Source organism: Onychomys torridus, chromosome X (genome assembly GCF_903995425.1).
Source record: "Onychomys torridus chromosome X, mOncTor1.1, whole genome shotgun sequence".
In the NCBI taxonomy this organism is placed as follows: Eukaryota; Metazoa; Chordata; class Mammalia; order Rodentia; family Cricetidae; genus Onychomys; species Onychomys torridus.
The window spans coordinates 36492744-36515122 of record NC_050466.1 but is presented as its reverse complement, the minus strand read 5'-3'; the positions used below and the strand labels follow the sequence as shown (position 1 = coordinate 36515122).

The 22379-nt window shown below is 39.3% G+C and overlaps 1 non-coding gene across 1 annotated transcript; it reads right to left on the bottom strand.

The window, feature by feature from the left end:
• Positions 1–300: 300 nt before the first annotated feature.
• On the bottom strand, positions 301–464 carry LOC118574928. The gene has a single exon (XR_004943802.1). It is a non-coding gene; the product is annotated as a U1 spliceosomal RNA (small nuclear RNA).
• Between the last annotated feature and the right edge of the window lie 21915 nt (positions 465–22379).

Here is a 22379-nt window from a genome sequence, read left to right as displayed (position 1 = left end):
ATCTGAACTTCCAAATGTGGTTTCTAGTGAATGCATTGTGTGTGTGTGTGTGTGTGTGTGTGTGTGTGTGTGTGTGTGTGTGTGTATCTATATGATCTATTGAGTCCAATTAGTGTTTGTCTCTAAGTACCATGGGTGTAGAGAGTAGAACCTGGACAACCTTTTAGGGAGCACATCCCTGGAGAAAAATAATTCTATCTCCCTTAGAAGCCAAAAACTTGAGCAATATTTATGTATTTTTCTATCTATCTATCTATCTATCTATCTATCTATCTATCTATCTATCTATCTATCTTTCTGCAGGGGAGAGCGTGAACGCAGTCCCCCTCTACCACAAATTATGCAGTCGAGTTTCCCACATTTAGGGAAATCGCAGGGGTCAGCACATCTGGAGTGCAATGTATAAGCCTCGCTCTGGAGAAACAAACTTCGTTATCATGGTATCTCCCCTGCCAGGTAAGTATTGCAATATTTATTTTTAATTATGTATATGTATGTTTGTATCTGTGGGTGGGTATGTGCATGTGAACATAGGTGTTTGATGAGGCCAGAAGTTGAAGCTGGCCACTGTGGGTGTTGGGAACTGACCCTCTGTAAGAGTAGTACCACCCTTAACTGCTGAGCTGTTTCTCCAGCTCCATTGGGCAGTCTTCTAATTTTAACCATTCTAGTGATTATGTAGTAGTATCTTGGTGTGGTTTTAAATGGCCTTTCTCTGATGAACCAGACAATACTGAGGAATTTTCACCATTGAGCTTCTATTCATGCTTTTGACCATTTGGTGGTGGAAGAGTGTCTGTTTTCTTATTACTGAATGGTGAGACTTCTTTATACGTTCTTTTCCATTTAAAATTTTTTATTTGTTACTAGCAGATGAGGGACACATATAAACATCACAGCCCATGTGTGGAGGCCAGAGGACAATTTTGCAGAGCCAGTTCTCTGTTTTTACCTTTCTGTGACTTTATGAAGATCAAACTGAGGTGAGCAGGCTCACATAGCATGTCCTTTACCTGCTGAACTATCTTTCAAACTCTTCTTTATATATTCTTGATCTATGTCTCATATCAAACTTCTAGCACATTTCTAGTATTTTCCCCTAGCCAGTGGCTTGGCTTTGCTCGAATTATGAGTACATGTGTCTGTGTACGTGCAACTGGAGTGGCAGGTGGTTGTTGGCTGCTTCATGGGGGCACCAGGAACCAAGCTTGGGTCCTGTGGAAGAGTACTTAGTACTGCTAACTTCTGAGTCATCTCTGTAACTCTCTTCTCATTTGAAAATGATTGTTATAAAGTTTAAATTATAAAAAAATTCCTTTTTTATTTAAAATAGATTTTTCATACAATATATTCTGATTATGATTTTCCCTCCCCTAGCTCTTTCCATACCCACTCTATCTCCCCTCAGATTTTATTTTATTTGATATTTACTAATTTTGCTTAAGTCAAAGGGGTATGTTCTTACATTGTAGCCATGACTATCCTGTAACTCATTATGTAGATTAGTCTAGCCTCAAACTCATGGTAATCTTCTTGCCTCAATCTCTTAAATGGTGTGATTAATATACAGATCAAGGCCATATATTTTAATGTTTTCTTCTTGTGTTTTATAGTTTTGTATATTATGTTTAGAGATGTGATCTATTATATTTGATTTGAGACATGCATTGATGTTGATTCTTTCTACATATGGATATCTAATAGTTCTAAAATTATTTCTTTCTCCTAGACACATCAGGAAAGAAATATCTATGAAGTCTCAACATGACTGCCTAAACAAGACCTGAAGAAATACAATACCAAATGGACATGCTAACACAGAAGGGTAAATCTCATGGAGCCTCAATTCTAGTTAAAGGATATAGGCAACTAAGAAATGCTGAAAGTCAGAGAAATAGTCTTCCTCAAGGAAGAGTTCCCCATTCCCCCACCATCTGGTTGTTCAATTCTGTCTTACAGTGTCTATTGCTGTGAAGAGACATCTTGATCATGGCACTTATAAAGGAAAACATTTAATTGTGGTGGCTCACTTATATGTAGTTCAGAGGTTCAGTACATTATCGTCATGGTGAGACATGGGGGCATGCAGGCAGATATGGTTCTGGAGAGGTAGCTGAGAGTTCTATATCTTGAGCAGGCAACAGGAAGTGGTTTAAGACACTGGGTGGTATCTTGAGCACATATGAGACCTCAACGCCTGCCTCCACAGTGACACACTTCCTTCAACAACACCACACCTACTCCAACAAGTCCACACCTCCTAATAGTGCTACTCCCTTTGGGGGCCATTTTCTTTCAAAGCACCATAAATACTAAGTGTTCTTCCCTGAAATCATACACATACAAGTAACATTATATAGATTTAGCAGGTTGTATTTATTATTAATTATTCAACAACAATTAAAGATAAAGAGGCTAAAGGCTATGGCTTTGAGAGAAAACAAGGGGGAGGTCATGGGAAGGGTTGGAGGAAGAAAAGGGGAAAGGGTGTAATTATATTCTAATTAAAAAATTAAAATTACCATCTTTACCCTACCTGAATTTCTAAGACATGTATGTGGTTTTATTTCTTGACTCTTCTACTACATTCACCTATATGGCTAGTCTTTCTTAAAGCTCAGATCTTTGCACACTCTAGGCAAGTGTTCTACCACTGAATTAAATCTTGATTTTCCAACCATTGATTAAAGTATCCTTACAGTAAATTTTGAAATGAGGTAATTTCAATCTTTTAACTATATTCCTTTTTGCTTGTCATCATATTTACAGGTCAAATGGCTCTAAACTTTGACTGTTTTAATCACTATTACATATCTTTATTCAGATTCCAAATACTCTTCAAACCTGTTTCATCTCCTATAGCCAAAAAAGTCTATTTAGCTATATTGCCACTATTCTGGCTCAAAGTATCTTTGCCTTTTCTAATCCACCCACAACAGCTCAAAATGACTCTACCAAGAAATAATTTCTTTACAAATTTTATATTATTATTATTATTATTATTATTATTATTATTATTATTGTGTGTGTTTGTATTTCTGCATGCACATGCTACGGTACACATGTAGAGGACAGAAGACAACCTTATTTAGGAGTTGCTTCTCTTCTTCACTGTGAGTTCACAATCAGCTCCTGGGGTTTGAACAAAAGTACTTTTACCTGCTGAGCCATCTTGCTAGCTCTAATTTCTTCTTCTTTTTTAAAAGGGACTTACTACTTTTATGTGTGTGCAGTTGTCTATGTGTGCGTCTCTATGTGTGCACGCACTATGTGTGAGTGCAGTGCTAGAGGAGACTGGAAGAGTGAGATCCCCTGGAGCAAGGGTTACAGGCAGTTGGGTGCTGAGAGTGCAATGTGGATTCTGTGCAAGAGCAAGCACTCTTAAGTACTGATCTTTCCAGTTCCTAATTTGTTCTTCTTAATTCAGGATTTGATTTACATATAGTTTGGGGATATTTAAATCATATGCTGGCTAATGTCACTACCCATGCCATAAAATAGTTAAAGTCATTAATAATGACTTCTCATTGTACTCAAAGTAAAAAACAGACTCTTCTTATGGACTGCAAAGATGTAAAAGATAGGAACATCCTGTTGATTTATCCCTATTCCAAGACACTCTGGCTGTTGCCCTGTACTCAGCAGACATATAGCCACTCCATTCTTAGAATGTTAATAAGCTCTTTCCCACTTGCAGACCCATAAGCCTGGTGTCCACTTTCAACTCCTCCTCCAAATCTTTGTCTACCTACTCATCTTCCAGGTATCAGTTCACATCCCACTGAAGTAGAAAGGCTCTATGGTTCCCAGCTCAGTTACCCACTATAGTCAGCCTTTTTCATAGTACCTTACTCTTTTCACGCAAGTACTTAGCAGAGTTTATAACTATGCCTTGTTGTTACATGAAAAATGTCTATTTTACTCAATGGACCATCATCAGATCAGGAAAGCAGAGAGTGTCTGTCTCTTCCATCTCAGAATCCTTAATGGCACAGATATTAGCACGTAGTAGGCACTTAAAACAAAAACTTATTGAATGGGATATTTTCAGCTGTAACAGTTTCTTATTTGTCTATCCCATTAATGAAAACGGAATCCTACTTAGCCTAAGCCATGAGATCCCCAAGCTCTCTGTGTGCTAGAGACTAATCTTATTAAGTTGTTTTGACTGCAGGACTAGCTGACACCTGCTCTTGGCTTTATTAGGTGAGATTATACCAGTTCCTTGTATTAATTTCCTATAGTGTTCTTGAAAATTTCCACTGGAAATAGCTTTATGTTTTCTGCTAATGTACTTACTGGCTTATCCTCACTGTGCTCCATTCTCCAAGCTCTGCCACCCATACCTTCAACTATGTCATCTTCACAACTATATTGGAAGTTACTGTAGTCAAGGCAAACCATGAATTTAACATAGGAAGCCTTCTGGAAGACACTGAAAGTTTTAGAGCCAACTATTAAAATATATCTATTTCCAAATAATACATGCCTCTCTGCAAAAAAGGCCTCTGCTGTATGATATAGGCGTCTGAGAGTTATGACTGTGGCCCTTTAGTCTATTCACAATAGAGTTCAGAGAAGGTGATTATCCTGGTTTACTATGATTGCTGTGTTCAGGCACAAGCCCTTCCTCACTTGCCTTGACCAAGTAAGTTGGCACCTCCTTGCTCAGTCACATTAATTTCATTTGAGGATGCAGCTTACCCTAATAGCTAAGATCCTGGACTCCAAAGCCAAAACTGGCAGGACTTGAACCCTACAGCAACTATTAGCTATGTGACCTTGGGTAAGCTACTTAACTTGACTGTGTCTCAGTTTCCTCATACATAAAATTAGCATAATAATATTACCCGCCTTTTAGTTAGAAGAGAACACATGGACCTTATATTTGTACTGCCTGCAGCAAGGCTGGGCAACAAAAAGTATGCTAGTAATTTATATTTGTTTATTTTCACTTAAAATGAAGCTTTTAATTAAAAAGTAGAGCATGCAAAATAATTTGTCTTACCTTTCTTACACTGATATTTTAAAAATATAGATAGAAGGTATGAAAATAATTGCAGAGAGACAAAGTATCATGTAGCACAATAGTCCAGCCATTTCACTTATTTTTTCCCCAAATAAAAACATCCATGTCTTCTTTCCTAGCCATTTGTCTTATGTATAGGAAAGAAAAGAGCTATTGACCACTAGAGCCCAAGCATGTCCTCTTCTTGTTTGTGACACTTTTCAGACACACAGGGGCCTGTTGTATACACCAAGCTTATTAGTCTATGACTCATCTGGATTCAGGTCATTAGGTCAAGTTCATAAGATTGTGTTATATAGAATGTGGTAGCATCTAGGTTTAGCCCAAGATATTCCCAGGTTTAGAGCTGAATGTCCTGTATCACCCCACCCCCAACCCCTCAGTTCTGGGCAAACTAAGAAAGTTGGTCAGCCCGTTTGTCATTGCCTTTGCACTTGCCTAGACAGATCTCTTGGGACCTTTCATTTTGTACATGCTTCTGTGATTCAAAGTCATTGATTTCTCCTATGATTTAGGTGGCAGTTAAGCTCAAAACTAGCATGTGTTATTTTATTCCACTTTCTCAAAACATACTGTCTCTCTCAGAACTAGAACACACATGATAGCTTTTTCATTTTCTTGGTTTATCTTTTGATAAAATTTTGACTTCAATAAAAATACAGGGCACAGTGAAATGTTATTGAAATTGAATTTTTTTTTTTAAAAGTAAACTGGGCCAAGTGTAGTACCATATACTTAGAATCCTAATTTGGGATACTGAAGCAAGATCATTAGTTCAAGGCCAGCCTGGGCTGCAATAGTGGGACAATGCCTCAAAAACATATGGAGGGATAGCTCAGTCATAAAACTGTTCACTGTGCATGCACGAGGACCTGAGTTCAGTGGCCAGTACCTGCACAAAAGCAGAGCATTATGGTATGGACTTGTGATCTCAGCTCTGGGGAGGCAGAGACAGGCATATTCCTTGAGTTCACAGGCCACCTGGGCTAGGCTACATGGATAGCTGTAGTCCAGTGAAAAACCCTGTTTTAAAAATCAGTTGATGGATCCTAAAGAATAATCCATGAAGCTGTTCTCTGGTCTCTACATGCACATGTACACATCTGTATGTCTACACATACATATCGACATACACACACATCTGCACACATGCACACATTAACACAAAAAACACTAAGTAAATATTTCAGTGGTTTTAGTATATTCCATCACAGCTACCTGATTTTACAATATTTTCATAACCCTAAGGGAAAAAAAACCCATATTCTTTAGCAACAATCCCAATTGGCATATTCCTTTACCCCAGGCTCTGGAAATCATTTCCCCATTTCCTTCTCTATGAAATGTGGACTTTTATATCTGGTGTATTTCACTCAGCATAATATTTTCATGGTTCATCCAAGCTGTAACATCTATTACTTACTCGCTCATTTTAACAGTCAAATAATATTACATTGTATGGGTATGCTATGCTCATTTGTTCATAGGTTGATGGGAGTTTGGTTCATTTCCATCTTGGGACTATTATAAATGACACCATCATACACATCTGTGTACATGTTTTAAAGTGAGGATGTGTTTTCATTTCTCTATTCCTGACATTTAGGAGTGCTCAACCTATTTTCCAAAGTGACTGCCCTACTTTGTATTCCCATCAGCAGTGCATGAGAATTTGAATTTCTCCAGTGTTTGATATTATCTTACCTTTTTCAGTACTAGAGATGAAACACAGGGCCCTGCATATGCTAGATGAACACTGTGGCATTGATCTTCACTCTCTAGCCCTTATCTTCCATTTTGATTATATGCATTCTAGTGAGCATAAAGCAGAATTTCATTACAGATTTGACTTGTGTTTCTCTCATGATTGGTAATGTTAAGACTGTTTTCAAGATCCATTTATATTTCATCTTTGTAGAAAATTCTATTTGAATCCTTTTCCTATTCATTAGTTAGTTTGTTTTTAGTTGTTGCTGCTATTATATTATGGTGGGTTTTGTTGTTGTTGTTGTTGTTGTTTTTGAAAGGCTTTACTGTAGCCTAGGCTGGCTTTAAACTTCCTCCATACTCAAACTCAAGGCTAGTCATAAATTTGTGACTCTCCTTCCCCCACTTTCCAGTTGCTGGAATTACAGGCATTCGAGGCCTTGTCTGAGTCATGCCATGCTAGAGATTGAAGCCAGAGCCTCATGTGTATTAGGCAAGTACTTTGCCAACTGAGCTACATTTCCAGCCAGCTTATTGAGTTAGGACAGTTTTTAATTTACCAAGATTCTTGCTGCAAGTCTTATGAAATATAGCTTATTTTCAAATGTCTATGCAATTTTGAACTGGCATTTAGTTTTTTAAAAGTGTCCTTTGAAGTAAAATCATTTTAGTCTTAATGAAGTCTCTCATTCATATACCTTTCCTTTTTGCCAAATTAATGACCATGAACACTTAGTCCTATGTTCTTTTGTATAATTTTGTATAGGTTAAGAGCACTGAGATCCTTGATCCACTTCGAAGCTAATTGTTGTATATGATGCGAAGGAAAAGGGCAACTTCACTCCTTTCATGAGCCTATTCAGCTGTCCTAGAACCATTGCTGGAAAGAATAGTCTTTCGGCATTGAGGGATAGTGTTGAAAGGTCTACCCTAGGGATTCAGCTCAGCCTGGTAGATTCAGTCCAGGTAGGTCCAGTCCCCTCCTCCCACGCTGAGCAAAGTGTCCCTGCATAGCCCCAGGTTCCAAACAGCCAGCTCATGCACTAAGGACAGGTCCTGGTCCCACTGTCTGGATGCCTCCCAAACAGTTCAAGCTAATCAACTGTCTCACTTATCCAGAGGGCCTGATCCAGTTCCATGGGGGCTCCTCAGCTATTGGTTCATAGTTCATGTGTTTCCACTAGTTTGGCTATTTGTCCCTGTGCTTTTTCAAATCTTGGTCTCAACATCTCTCACTTATACAGTCCCTTCTCTCTCTTGCCAATTGGACTCCTGGAGCTCCACCTGGAGCCTGGCCATCGATTTCTGCATCCACTTCCATCAGTCATTGGATGAGAGTTCTACCATGACTCAAATTATTGTTTCTATCTATTTGGGAATATTTTACCCATTCTTTTTGTAAATCTTGTGCTTTCCTCATTCATTCCTATGTGGAGCGTCCATATAATATACCTGGTGTTGCTCCCAAGTTTCTGAGGCTCTATTTATTTTTATTCATGAATCTTTTCCCTCCTGTTCCTTACATTTGATAATTTTAGTTGTATATCATTTTGTCTACTGATTCTTCTGTTGCTCAGGTATGCTTAAGTCTTCTCTAATGGAATGTTTTATTTCAACTCTGAGATCTTTGACTTGTTTCCAGTTTTTAATGCTAATACCATTATTGGCCGAGAAATACAAAACAAAGGGTCACTTTCATTTTTACTTACCTTCTGATTTATAAATTCTTTCATTTTCTTTTATTAAATGTGAAGCAAGTTCCTAAAATCCTGTCTGCTTTTAATTTTCACAAGCAGTTTGAGAGTTGAAAACATGTTACAGTAAAACCTGAGAAGTCACTTACGTTAGCCTAACATGTAAATTATTCTAGTTGAGTTTAGTGAAGGAAGATGAGCAGTTGGGATTATGTGATAAGGAAATGTGATGAAATACAAAGAAACATTATTATTTTTTTTCCAGAGCTGAGGACCAAGCTCTACCACTGAGTTAAATCCCCAACCCCCAAAGAAAAATTATTGAACTTAACAGTCCTTAAACAGTAATGTTCCACATCTTACTCACAAATTTTCCAAACTGCATTATGCCAGTTGAAATAACATGTAGAATAAGAATTGGTTTTGCCAAAGTGGAATCTCTAACTGAAGAGAACAGTGTGTAGCCTCTCTCTCTCTCTCTCTCTCTCTCTCTCTCTCTCTGTCTCTCTCTGTGTGTGTGTGTATGTGTGTGTGTAGTAAAATACCAAATAGCAAATAGCAAATATACCTATGTTAAACACCTTAGTAGGACAGGGCACGGCACACAGTAGGCACGCAATAAATACTTGCTGAATTGATTGCCTGAATTACACTGAAATTCATTATGTGAAGAACTTACCGAGCTGGTTTTTGATTGCATATGAGGAAAGGGATTTTGGTAAGTAAGCATTCATCCTTAATATAAAGATATGTTTACCACATTGAATGTATAACATGGCTCTGGGCATAAAGTAAATATTTGTGTGTATCTACAGAATTTGGGTATATAGAAATAAATTTTGTAGGAAACTTGGGATCTTAGGCTAAGAGCTAGCTTCAGTAAGGCAATTTACAAAGCTAGCTACTGATAAAACTCCAGGGAGATTTCTCTGACTTTGGAGGTGTATGTTTACATTTCAAGGCAAATGAAGCTAGGGACCTTACAGATGTTTCAAAGTTGTGGAAGTTGAAGACTTATTTGGTCCTTAGAAAGATTCATCTGTATTTTTTAGGTTAGAGTAAAAACCCAGGATCTGTTTACCTGTCTTTCTTTGGAGAGGAAAAAAGGAAGTGGCTGCCTCTTTCTCTTACATGTAGAGAAAACTCCACTTTTCTCTGTTCGTTACATCTCATACAGTATGCATAAGATATCCCACCCGCTTTCATAGTGACAGAGGTCAGAATGAAGGTGTGGGGAACTGAGGCCATTATTTGGGTTATAACTGAATAACAATAATCTCTCTTTTATCCAGAACATCTCATGTATATTCAGAATAAAGTTAATGAAGATAAATATTAAAAATCCAACACAAATGAATTGTTTTCAAGAACTGTTGTCACAGATGCATTTGCATTCACCCAAAGAGTATGAGATGTAAAAAGCACTTACAGGATTCTCAAGTATAACATTTGAAAATAATAACATGACAACTTACAAAAAAGAAAAGAAAAAAATGAAAATAAAAAAATAAAAAAACAACTCTCCCTAAGTCTGAGTTATCCTCAAGGCTGGCTGGTCATCTGGTTAAGAAAGCCTATATGGGGGCATGATAAAAATTGAAGCTCATATAAAATGCATTTTCTAAAGAGATAAGTGCTTTACTTTGAAACTCTGAACAGTGCTAAAGTCTTGAAGGCTTTTTATTTTGTGGTTATTAAGATGATTCCATTTGTTGGTAACTTACAAACCAGCTATCATAGCAATTGGCCAACAGCCATGCCAGAAGGCACTGCAACAAATATTATCTCATTTCCTACTCATAAACATTTGAAATGGCTTAGAAAACTTGCACAATATTTTTCAATTTGTGATACATTAAGGAAAAAAAAACCCTCCAATGTTAGGTTTTTGTGTTTTGTTTGGATCAAAATCATAACAGACACAGAGGTCAGGAAATGTAGTTCTGGAAAGTCACCTGACTTTGTGGCAGCAGAAAATAGCTGACCTACATTTTCATTTTGTTTTGCTTTGCTGGTTCCAGCTGTGACACAAGAATTGTATAGGGATAGCCAAAGGTAAGAACAGAATTACAGAATGTCAAGAGCCAGCTTCCTATCTCTAACCTATACATCCCCAGGTTTCTGGGCATGGTCTATGATGACATGCCCCAGCACTGTACTTCCTACCTCATCTCTTCTCTTGATCTCTGGTCATAGTAGAATTTACATTACTTCTGCATGGCAAGTGGGCAGTATGATATCTTTCTGCATTTGATCATACTGACCTTCTCACTTAGAAGTCTTCTGGTCTCTTGGTCTTCTCCATCTTACCTCTTTAACAAGAGCCAATCCATCCTTTTGTATTATGCTTTGTCATGACTTTCTACTCCATCATCTCCTTTTAGATTATACTTCTTCACAACATCTCTATGACTCTAACTGTTGTTCATCTTTATGTTTTTGTATATATCATTATTTTTTGTTTATTTGTTGTTGTTTTTCTCTAAGACAAGGTTTCTCTGTGTAACAGCCCTGGCTGTCCAGGAAATCACTCTGTAAATAAGGCTCTGCCTGCCTCTGCCTCCCAAGAGCTGGAATTAAAGGCTTTCATTTATCACTATTTACCAGAGTTACTTGTGTTTATCTTTCTAACCTATACTTTGAACTATTATGTTCCTTTACTTAGCACAATACCTGGGATATAGTAGCCAGTCACTCAATAATAAATTGTTGATGTATAGGCTTGTTGAATAAATTAATGGGTGGCAAGTGGGTGCATGAACAAGTGGAAACATGATTTTATGTTCCTCGTTCTTGGCTAGCATTATAGAAGAAATAATTAAAATTACCAAAAGGATAACTTTGGGTTTATACCACCAGAGGATGCAAACACTGATAGTATGCCATCCATCTTTGCCAGGGGCATAGTCAGCTCGAACATCTCAAGGAAGAAGTTTCTGCTTCCTAAGTCAATGACTTCTACTACTGGGTAGTTTTTATTTCTCTAAAGTTTATTTGTTCTGTTGATCTGAAATGTGCTTTCTTATAATGGCCACCTATTTGTTTTCAGTCTCTCTTGTGCAGTAATAGAAAACAATTGTATGCTTCTCTTCCATTTCATGTCTTGTCAATACTCTAGAGCTTAGTGCTCTTCCCTGACCAAACACACAGTAACTTTAACATTTTTAGTTTTATTACACAGTTCCAACATCTCTCCTCCTCCTGGTTACCTTCTTGGTACATTTCTCTCCTCTTACTCCTAAATGTAATATCTATATTTTAGCATGATGTTCTAGATATGTTCTGACCCCTGTCCAGTAAGGTTATTACATACTGTTTATGCACACTTTCATCTTGGCACACCAATGCCAATGACGCCACCCCACATTATCTTTTCCCATTACTCCTACCACTAATTCCCATTTCTGCAGTTCACTAATACTCTTGAAAGAAGTTTGAATTTTTTCTTTCATATTGAGAGGGCATTCTGCCACTATTATGAACTCGGCATGGTGAATATGGATGTATAGGCTGGTGAGCAAAAATGTATTACAAAGGAAACAATAAACAAACCGATGCTGTAAGATCAGGACAGCATTACTTTAATGCACAAATTGGATCTTCTAGGCAGGCTGGCAATTACCTCCTATACTGTCACTAGTTTGGGATACATAATAGAAAATGGAGATGAGATAACAAGGCAAAGCTTTTAGCAATGCTGTTACATGAACATTCGGTCTAAAGACGCAGTCTCACCTCACACCTCCACATACTGCCATGCAAAATGACTGTAGCAGTCAGAGTGTGCTGGTAAATGATGCAATCCTGCTACAGAGTTCCAACAACAGCCAAGAAGCAGCTATATCAAAATTGGATTTGGCTTTCCTGTCCTAGGGAGCATTGACAGGAGCAAAAGACTCTTTGTCAACAGATGAGATGATGATTATGTCACAGCTTGTTTTCTCAGGAGTCACTGATGAAATACCACCCCCCTAAGTGGGCAGAGTGAAATCTCCTGGACCAGCTTTAGATTCCTATCTTTTCATATCAAGCACTTACACAGTTTTACATGGCCATGTGTGTTCTCATTCTGTTGACAAGAAAAGGATATTAAAAATTTAGTGCAGAGAAAGATTGAAGATTACTGTTTTATATGCTTATAATGCACATCTAAATGGTCACTGGGATGAAACAGTACTTATGACAACTCTATACGATTACTAAAATCTATATGGGAAAGCTACCTCGTATAAGGGACATTCATATAGTCTTAGTATTTTAAGGAAGCTGTACTGGCTGTATGCTGAAGAGTTTTGACAATTTGGGCTTTAGTAAGTTCCATAGGCTTGCCTCTTTCTGGTAATCTCTTCTCCTATGAGCATGTGTGTGTGAATGCCTCCCAAATCACACATTGTTCACTGAATCCTGATAAAGCAGCTATACTTCAAAGTGAATTTCTGCAATCTTACATTTAGGAACATAACAGAAAAGTCATTGGATTCCCAACAAATGCAGCAAATCCTTTACCATTTTCTTTAATATGGGCCAAAGCACAAGCTAATGGGGAGAGTCAGTGATCTCTGTCTTCTGTCATTTCTTCCACAGACACAAAGCATCAGGCATTTACTTCCTTATTCTTTGAGTTTCAAGAAACAGCATTTTCTGAAACAATTTTACAGCACAAAAGGAATTACATGATCTGAGCTTCCTTTTTTTTTTTTAATCAGTTTGGGCCAGTTGTTTAATATGCTTTTGTTAGGTCATAAATGTTATAGCAAGTGATGAAAAGAAAACAACTTAAATAATATATATTTATTGATCTGAAAGATTCATAAAAACATTGAGGTAGAATACTAAGAATTAGTTTTAGTTTACAATGTGGCAGTCCTACCACTGTGCTAACCTTTCATCTGTGCTCTTTTATTTAAACCTCATCAAAGTATAAGGGGGCAGATATTGTGGTGATATTTTGTTGTACTCTAATAAAACTTTCCTGAAGATCAGAGGACAGAGCCAGTCATTGGATTAAACATAGAGGCCAGGCAGTGGTGGCACACACATTTAACCTAGTATTTGGAAAGCACATATATCATTAATCCTAGCACTAGGAAGGTTGAGATAGGAAGTGAAATGAGTGGGTAGAGAAAGGTATATAAGGCGTGAGGAGACAGGACAAGAGAGACCCTTTCTGCTGAGGACTCAGAGACATTCAGTCAGAGGGTTTGTGGAGTTGGTGAGGTAAGAGTGGCTGTGGCTTGTTTCTTTGTCTCTGTGATCTATCAGCATTTAACCCAATATCTGGCTCTGGGTTTTTACAAGATCATTTAGGATTTAAGCAACAAGATACTGCTGCTGTCTTCATTTTTTAGGTTATAAACTGAGAACCAAGGAAGTGAATTGGCTTTCTCAAGTTTACTCAAGTGCTAAGTGGGAGAGGTGCTTCTTAAGTTCTGTCCCATCTCCTTCATTCTAGACAGGGGAAAACTGAGGGCCAGAGAAGAGAAGTGACTTTTTTGTTATTTATTACATTTGTGTTTTAATTTTACACATCAGCATTGGGTTCCCCTGTCCTCTCTGCTCCCACCCCTGCCCCCACCTTCCCCCCAGCCCCTCCCTCCATTCCCATCTCCTCCAGGGCCAAGACTCCCTGGAGATTCATTTAAACCTGGTGAATTCAATATAGGCAGGTCCAGTCCCCTCCTTCCAGGCTGAGCAAAGTGTCCCTGTGCAAGCCCAAGGTTCCAAACAGCCAGCTCATGCACTAAGGACAGGTCCTGGTCCCACAGCCTGGGTGCCTCCCAAACAGTTCAAGCTATTCAATTGACTCAGTTATCCAGAGGGCCTGATCCAGCTGGGGGCTCCACAGCCTTTGGTTCATAATTCATGTGCTTCCATTTGTTTGGCTATTTGTCCCTGTGCTTTTCCAATCTTGGTCTCAATAATTCATGCTCTTACAGTCCCTCCTCTTGGACTCCTGGAGCTCCAACTGCGGCCTGGCCGAGGAACTCTGCATCCACTTCCATCAGTTATTTGATGAGAGTTCCAGCATGACTGTTAGGGTGTTTGGCCACCAGACTAGGTCAGATCAGGCTTTCTCTCGACCATTGCCAGCAGTCTACAGAGGATGTATCATTGTGGATTTCTGGGGACCTCTCCAGCACTCTGCCTATTCCTGTTGTCATTTAGTCATCACTTATCATGGTCTGTTATTCCTTGTTCTCCAATGGAGTACTATTCAGCAGAAAAAAAAAAACAATGACATCATGAGGTTTGCAGGGAAATGGATGGATCTAGAAAAAATCATCCTGAGTGAGGTAAGCCAGACTCAGAAAGACAAACATGGTATGTACTCACTCATAGTAGGATACTAGATGTAAAACAAAGATGACTAGACTGCTACACAACTCCAGGGAGGCTACCTAGAAAATGGGACCCTAGGAAAGACACAGGGATCACCCAATGGCAGAGAAATGGATGAGATCTACATGAACAACCTGGACGACAGTGGGAGTAATGAAGGGCAAGGTTTGAGGGAAAGAAAGCTTAGGGGAGCAGGAGATCCCAGCTGGATCAAGAGAAGTGACTTTTTAAAAAAGTTGTGCCTCTGTTAATAGCGAGTCAAGGTTACAGTCCCAGCTTTGACTCCTAATTCAATGTTCCTTTTAAGACTTCCAGCATCTAAGTTCTTCAGGGAAATGGAGTATGTTCTGGACAACTAAATCAATGCTCCCTCTTCAACAAGACCTACAAACAAAAGACAAGCAGGAAGTTGTCCTGGTTTTGTCTTGCAAAGCTTACTCATTAAACTGAAAAGGAAGAAAGACAATCTTCTGTCCTTTCAAACAGCCCTTCCTGGATGTGCTGTTACATAATGGCATACTCAGGCAAATGGACATGGATCGATAGGGAGGCACAGAACTGTTTTCTCTGCACCAAAATGGTTCAATAGATTTGAGCTGGCTGGCTGCTTTAGGCACTTGTTTTGTGGTACAGCCATTACCAGTGAAAACCTAAGCACAGTTTGGAAATATTTCTCAATAACAAAGAAAGCTATCTTTCAAAAGCAAGAAAATATGTTTTGGTTGCTGTCCTTGGTCTTGGTTGATATGTAGGTAAAGGGGGTGATGCTCTTTGGGATGGATACCAGTGACTGCTTCCTCTGTGTCCGAAGGGAACAGATTAGTCCTGGTCCAAGGTGGGTTCAAGTCACAGGTGAAAGTCAGTGAGTTTGGTTGGAGCTTCCATAGCCCATGGTTGCATGCTGTCTCAGAATGCCTTCTTATGTGTCCCCTGGACTCTGCTTTGCAGTCTCCTGGTGTGCCAAGCACAGCATATGGTAGGTGCTGCATAATTGTTAGCTCAATCAGTGACTGATGGGTCAATTTGGCTCATAATACCAAGGCTCAAAGCAGTGAACCCTGCCTTTTGGAAGGACTTAGGAAGCATAAAAGAGGACATAAAAGAACGATTTATGAGGCTTTTGTGAATGAAGCAAAATGTCTGTCAGGATTTGATATTTACTGTTGCTAGTATTTACATATGGGGCATTTACTGCTCCTTATAGACCTGTAGAGAGTATGCTGGCCTTGGCTCCAGACATGAAATCTTGATGCCATTGCTGATGCATGTGAGATGATCACTTGCCCTATGTCATGGCAAGGCGTGTGGTTTGCTAGTTCACAATAGCACAGATTGATGCCCATACTCCTCTGCAGAGGCAGCAGGGCCAGAGCAAGGCTTAGTAAAAGAAGGAAGCCTTCCCCAACCATGGCCAGTCTGTTTGCACTGAAGGACAGAGACAGGTGGGTGAAGCGCAGAAGGAAACAGCTTTTTGCATCACCCACTCTTCACCTACATGCCCCTTTGGCTTGGTCTTTCATAAAGCTATTTCCTGAGCGTTTATGTATAACCAGAAAAGGAAGCAGTTGATCAGGGAAGAAGAGACAGGATCAATCAAACCTGAAACCCTACCTGCCCATTTCTTAGAGAAGAAAATGTCACCGATGAAAACTTAAGACTGATTAATGAGTACACTGCCCACAAAGAGTTCACAGGTAAAATACCTTGAATTTGACTGCTTTGGAGCATAAAAATATTCTTAAAGAAAAAACAGTGAAAAGTCCAAAGCTTGTAGATGTCGCAAGAATGCACTTATGTAGTTTTCGTGGCACTCCCTTCCCCTCCTCTTCCAGCATTAACTTAGCGAGGCAATGCTTTGAGGGTCTATCATTCAAAGGTATTGGGACTGAGGGAATCCAGGGGATCTGTGGCTCCCCTAGGGACAAAGAGTCTGCTTCTAACATAAAGTAAGTAGACTGTGTGTGTGTGTGTGTGTGTGTGTGTGTGTGTGTGTGTGTGTGTGAGAGAGAGAGAGAGAGAGAGAGAGAGAGAGAGAGAGAGAGAGAGAGACAGACAGACAGTTAGACAGACAGACAGACAGACAGACAGAGAGAGACAGAGTTATCAGTCCTGACTCTGGTACTTTCCACTGTCTGGTCTTCTGGCAGATCAACTGCCCTGTCTGGGTCCCGGTTCTTTACCTTTAGAGGAAGGGCCTTGAGTAGATAGATTCTCTCAGCAGTCCTTTGGTGTGTCATCAGTTTATGAGTCACCACCATTTCTAATCTTCTCTGGTGATGGAACAAGGAAAGCAAATAAAAATGGTTTCGTTGGTATCAAGATAACCAATTTCCAGAGAGCTGGCTATGAACCAGGACTATCATAAATTTCTATGAGAAAAGCAGAAGCTGTTTGTTGGGCTAATCAAAATGTCATTTCCTCTCAGTAATTACAGCCCCAGCAAGAAATTCAAATGCAGCCAACATTTCTTGGCATTAATGTGTGTGAAACGAAGTAGTGGGAAGAGCTAGGTTACAGTTTGGAGTGCAGAATGCAAATTTTGCCTCAACCTCTGATTAGCTATGAAGCTTTGGGGAAGGTGTTTCTTCTCTCCAAACTTTCTGTTCTTTCCTCCTCCATTCACTGTCTCTCCTTCCTTCCTTCTTTTTCCTCTTTTAAAGTAGGTTCTCAGTATGCAGCCCACTCTGGCCACAAACTTTCCTGCCTCAGCTTCCCTAGTACTGAACCTGTAGTCATGTGTTGCCACACCCAGCTTGGGCCTCCATTTCTTTATATGTGGACTACTGTCTGTTCCCTCAGATATTTTTTTTTTTTTTGCTTTTTGGTCAAAATTAATATATGTAATTTATGTCAACTCCCCAGCAATTAGCATATGATCAATAAATTATTTTGTTTCTCCTTTGTGCCCACCCTGCCAAAATAATGCCCAGAAAATTCAGTCTCTCTTATTCAGAAATCTAGTGAATCAAAGCAGCCAGAATTCAAAATTAGACAACTGTGTTATCTATCATGTAAAGACCCAAAGTGCTGCAGAATAGACATGCCTAGTCACAGACATTTCTTATAGGAAGACCATATTTCATTTGCATCTTTGTATCTTAACACACACACACACACACACACACACACACACACACACACACATGACATGGACACAGAAAGGTCAGGAGAAGCATAGCTGAGACAGAAGGAAACAGCTATGGAGATTTTTGCATCATTCAGTTTTCAACTACATGTCCTTTTGGCTTGGTCTTTTATAAACTAATTCCTGAGAGTTTATGTATAAACTAGAAAAGGAAGCAGTTGATCAGGGTAGTTGCTCAGTTCTTTCGGGAACTTCAATCAAACCTGAAAGCCTATCTGCTGAACATAGAGCCAAGGAAATAAGCCCAGCACAGAGAAGTGACTTACTTAAAGTCATACAGTTTATGATTCAAACAGGGCCTTGGACTCAGGGTTTCACGTACTAGCTTTCAAAGCAAACAAGCTGAGTCTGGATGGGTAAAGAGGACTCAGGTAGGAACAGTATGAGGCAGGTGGTGTGGTAAGAAGAGACACTGGTGTGGACAGATCAGACAGACACCAGAGAACTGACTCATGTTTTTTCAGTGTCTTCTACTCAGTTAGATGTATGGGCTGCTAATGTGGGTAAAGTGTTTTCCTTGACGCCACCCTCCCCCCACTGCTAAAAGGCTAGGTTAGCCTGATTTCCCACTTTCCTTCATCACTTTGCTCCTCTCCAGAGGTTTCCATTAGACACTCAGTTCTTTTTTTAATATTTAGTCTTCTCTCATACATTACATACCAACCACAGTTTCCCTTCCCTCCACTCTTCCCAGTCCCTCTCCTCTCTTCTCCCCTAGATCAATTCCCCCTCCTCTGTTTCCCTTAAAAAACAGGAGGCCCCCAAGGGATATCCATCAAACATGGCCTAACAAGATTCAATAAACTACTATGCTGAAGATGTTTATCAGGTGTAGGAGTTCTCTGGTAGAATTTTAGGGTCACTTATGTATACTATCATATCATCTGCAAATAGTGAAAGTTTGATTTTTTTCCTTTCCAATTCATATCCCCTTGATCTCCTTTTGTTGTCTTATTGCTCTAGCTAGGACTTCAAGTACCATATTCAACAGATAATCATGTTTTTTTTCTTTCAGTTTGTTTATATGGTGGATTACATTGACAGATTTTTTTGTATGTTGAACCATCCCTGTGTCTCTGGGATGAAACCTACTTGATCAAAGTGGTTGATTTTCTTTATGTGTTCTTGGATTCACTTGCGAGTACTTTATGGAGTATTTTTGCATCAACGTTCATGAGTGAGATTGGTCTGTAATTCTCTTCTTTGTTGAGTCTTTGTGTAGTTTGGTTATCAGGGTGACTGTGGCCTCATAAAATGAATTTGGTAATGTTCCTTCTGTTTCTATTTTGTGGAATAATTTGAAGAGTATTGGTATTAGCTCTTCTTTGAAAGTTTGGTAGAATTCTGCATTAAAACTATCTGGCCTTGGGATTTTTTGTTGTTGTTGTTGGGAGATTTTTAATGACTGCTTCTACTTCCTTAGGGGTAATAGGTCTATTTAAATTGTTGATTTGATTTTGATTTAACTTTGGTAAGTAGTATCTGTCAAGAAAATTGGCCATTTCTTTTAGATTTTCCAATTTTGCAGAGAACAGGATTTGAAATATGACCTAATGATTCTTTGGATTTCCTAGGAGTCTGTTGTTAAGTACTCCTTTTTGTTTCTGATTTTGTTAATTTGGATATTCTCTCTCTGTCTTTTAGTTATTTTGGATAAGGGTTTGTCTATTTTGTTGATTTTTCTCAAGGAACAAACTCTTTATTTCTTTGATTCTGTGTATTGTTCTCTTTGTTTCTATTCTATTGATTTCAGCCTTCAATTTGATTATTTCCTGCCATCTACTTCTCTTGGGTGGGTTTGCTTCTTTTTGTTCTAGAGCTTTCACATGTACTAATTAAGTTGTTAGGGTGAAATCTCTGCAGTTTCCTTATGAAGGCACTTAGTGCTATGAACTTTCTTGTTAGCAAAGCAGATTCCAGAGAAGGACTAGAGGTGGCTGGGGTTGGGAACAGGAGGAATTAACTTAGGGTGGGGAAGAAAATACTGGGAGAAATGTCTGCAATTGGGGGGCACTTCATGGGCAGGGTGGAAACCAAGTGCAATGAAGACTTCATAGAATCTTTGAGGGTGACCCTAGCTAATACTCCTAGTAATGGAGGATACAGAGGAGCCTGAACCAGCCATCTTGTGTAACCAGGCAAGGCCTCAAATGGAGGGATTGGGACACCAACCCAGATGCAAAACCTTTGACCTTCAGTTTGTCCTGCCTACAGAGTGTTCTGGGACTAGGGCCTAGCAGAATCATCATCAAGGAGATTAAAGAGACATTATTCAGAAACTGATGGGAACAGAAGTAGAGTCCCACAGCCAAACATTAGTTGGAACTCAGGGAGTACTGCAGAGGAAAGGGAGGAAGGATCAGCAAGAGGGACACCAGGAGAACACTGCTCACAGAATCAATTGACCAGGGATCACAGGTCTTGCAGAGATCAGGGAGCCTGTAGGGATCTGACCTAGGTCCTCTGCATATATGTTATGGCTGAGTAGCTTGGTGTTCTTGTAGGATTCCTTACAGTTGGATCTGGGGCAGTTGCTGACTCTTTTGCCTACTTGTGGGGCCTTTTTCCTCCTACTGAGTTGCCTCATTCAGCCTTGATTTGATAATATGTGCCTAGTATTATTGTAGCATATTATGCTGTGCTTGATTGATGTCTCTGGGAGGCCTGTTCTTTTCTGAGGGAAGATGGAGGGGGTGTGGATCTGCAGGAGAAAGGAGATGAGGGAGAGAAACTGAGGGGAGGGAGGGGAACTGAGATCAGGATGTAATACAGAGAAAAATTTTAAAAATATTTAAAAATACAATAAGACTGGGTACAAACCCTCATATCATGGCTGGACACGACAACCAGTAAGAGGAAAGGGGTCCCAAGTGCATGCAAAAGAGTCTGAGACACCCCACTCCCATTGTCAAGAGTTCCACAAGAAAACTCAGCTACACAACCATAAGGTATATGCAGAGGACCTGGCTCAGTCCCATGCAGGCTCCATGATTGTCACTTCAGTCTCTGCGCACCCTTATGAGGCCTGCTTCGTTGCTTCTGTGGGCCACATTCTTCTCGGGAGACTCAGTTCTTATCTGTATTCATTTACTAGTTTTGGACATGGCAGACCACTGATCTTTTCTGAAATTTCTTTCTTCTTTAGGCTTCCAAACACCCCATTTCTCTCTCTCTTTTTTTTCCTCTTATTTGGCTGCTCCTACTTTGCCTTTCCTGTTGACGCCTCTTTCCTGACTTCTAAATGATGTAGGAAGGAGACTCAATTATTTGATTCCATTATGGGATTATTTTGCCTTGAGCATTCTTCTCCTTTAGGTAGGGGTGATAGAACCTAAGGATATATTCCCAGCTGCATCCTTCTAAATTCTCAACCCCAAATCACTCAATTTGACCATACACAGAACAGAGCCTTTAAGGTGGCTAGCGGAAGAAAACAGAACTCTTAGGGTGGATTCCAACCTAATCTGACTGGTGTTTCTTATAAGAGAAAATGTGGACACAGGGAGATGCTAGAGTCAGGTGCATGGAGAAAGGTGCATGGAGAAAGTAGATGTCTGCAAGGTAAGGATAGGGGACTAAAAATTAATCAGACCCTGCCAATATCTTGATCTTGTACTTTTACCCTTCCAAACTGTGTGGAAATATATTTCTTATGTTTATGTCATTAAGCCTGTGATATTCCACATGGATACCTCTGTACACTACTATAGTGCTTATGTCTGTTCTCAGTGGTGATAACTACTGTCCTTCTGATTTTATCTAGTCCTTTGGTTTGAAATGCCATCTATTTGGTGAGAAATTGTAAACTTATCTGTCCATTTCATATAGCCAAGTACATACTCTTACAGCCAACCACATACTCTAAGTATCTGGTTGGAGTCCTAATAGGCAAAATCAGAACTTTCTAAGACTCAGGCCTTTAAGCAATGTATTAGATTAGAGCTATGTTCTTGTACATTTATACTAATGTGGGTTGAGATTGTGCTATTAGATTTTCTTTAGTCTATTTGTTGTTGCTCTCATCAAAATACTGGTGACTCACAGTGTCCTTGACAGATCTGTCACTTTGTGTGCTGTCAGGACAAATATTTCTCATTATATACTTTGGTAATTGACATTTTCAAAATCTAAATTTAGTTCTTTACCATTATTTTGTATCAACATTCATCTTATTCATTTTTATCGATGATTATAACTCATCAAGACCTTATTATGACTTACCTATGTCAGCCATTACATTTACTCTCCTGCCTATGTTGGTTTCATTTATGAACTTGACAGGTATGAGTTTTTTTTTCTTTTTTAATACACATTACCATGTATCCAAGGCTGACTTTAAATTCACTATATAGCCAAGGATGACCTTGCATTTCTGACCTTCCTGCTTCCATCCCATGAGTACTGGGCTTAGAGAAGTTTGCCACTGCATCTAGATTATGTAGTGCTGGGTACAGAACTCAGGATA